Source organism: Castor canadensis, chromosome 5 (genome assembly GCF_047511655.1).
Source record: "Castor canadensis chromosome 5, mCasCan1.hap1v2, whole genome shotgun sequence".
NCBI lineage: Eukaryota > Metazoa > Chordata > Mammalia > Rodentia > Castoridae > Castor > Castor canadensis.
Window position 1 is genome coordinate 155,789,275 of NC_133390.1, and position 2,030 is coordinate 155,791,304.

The window sequence follows — 2,030 nt, forward strand, 5'->3', positions numbered from 1 at the left end:
TAATGAAGAAATAAAGACTTTTTGAGATTAGCACAAATTCATGATCACTAAGCCAACATTACAGAAGATGCTTAAAGGAATGATGAAGAAGAAGAAAAACAGTCATAATCATGAGAGCTTAGGAAAGGATAAATTTCATGAGAATAGATGAACAAATGAAAATTAGGAAGGAATCAATCACATTCAACTCAGCAAATCAGCAAACTCCTAAGATGAAAAATGGAGAAATAAAAGAATAAATAGTCCTCAAATAAATCAGGAAAAACACAACAAAACCACAAGAATTAGCACATATCTTTCAATAATAACTCTAAATGTAAATGGCCTTGACTTTCCAATTAAAAGAGGCAGACTGGGTAAATGGGTTAAAAAACAAGATCCAACTCTTTGTTGCCTGCAAGAAAGTCACCTTACTGGCAGACACACACAGATACTGAAAGTGAAAAGATGGGAAATGTTATACTAAGTAAATTAAATCTGAAAGCAAGTTAGGGTAGCCAAATTCATATCTAACAAAGCAAACTTCAAGTCAAAATTAGTCCGAAGAAATAATAAAGGAGACAACCCAGTGAGAAATATACAGTTATGAACTGAAATGCACTATACATAAGTACACCCAATTTCATAAAGTAAACACTACTGACATAAAGAGTGTGAGATTTCAATAGCCCACTTTCATCAGTAGATAGGTCATCCAGACAAAAAATAAAGAAACTACAGTTAAACTTCACCATAAATCAAGTGATTTAACAGATATCTATAGAAAATTCTATTGAACAGCAAAACTAACAAAATAAAGATAGAGAACTTCAGTTTAATAAAATAGGAGATGAAAAGGGGATACCACTGAAATCCAGAGAACTAAAATCAATGCTCCTTAATCTATTCCCTAAAACAAAAAGAAAAGAAATGCTTTCAAATTCACTCTGTGATGTCAGTATTACCCTGACACCAAACTAGGTGAGGACACAAGAAAAAAGAAAACCATAGACTAATATCCATAATGAACATAGATGTAAAAATACTCAATAAAAATTGCAAACAATTTTTATTCAAAATAAAATATAAAATTCAGCAGCACATTTGAAGAGATTATACAACCATGATGAAGAGATGCAAGGATGGTTCAACATATGCAAATCAGTAAACACAGCTCAGCACATAAGTAGAGTCAAGGATGAAATCACATGATCCTCTTAATAGTCACAGAAAAAGCCTTTGATGAAATTCAATATTCCTTTATGATAAAAGCCCTGAAGAAACGAGAAACAGGAGAATCATACCTCAACATAATAAAGACTATACATGCCAAACCAATAGCCAATGTTATGTTGAATTGGAAAAACTGAAAGCATTTCCTCTAAAATCTGGAACAAGACAAGTGTCAACTCTCAACTCTCAATTCAGTACTTGAAATGTTAGCTAGAGCAAGCAGGCAAGAGGAAGAAATAAAATGGATATAAAAAGTAAAGGAAGAAGTCAAATTATTCCTGTTCACAGATGAAATTATCCTATTCTTAAGTGACCCAAAAGACTCCACCAGAAGATTATTACATCTGATAAACACTTTCAGCAAAGTATCAGGATACAATATCAACATACAAAAAAATGTAGCTTCTCAGTACAACTCACTGAAAACAAAAAGTCATTCACAAGAACCTCAAAAAATAAATATCTGGAAATAAACCTACACAAAGAAGTGAACATGCTCTGCAATGGAAACTGGAAGCACTGCAGAAAAAAACTGAAGAAGACATTAGAAGATAAAAACACCTCCTGTGTTCATGGATCAGCAGAATGAATGTTGTGAAAATGGACATACTACCAAAAGCAGATTCAATGCAATCCCAATCAAAATCCCACTGACATTCAACAACTGAATTTTAAAAATCCTAGAATTCATACGGAAGCACAAAAGTCTCCAAATAGCCAAAGAAATCCTGATAAAAAAGCAATGATGGAGGCATTAAAATACCCAGCTTTAAATTATGCTTCAGAGCCATAATAACAAAAGCAGCATGGTACTGACA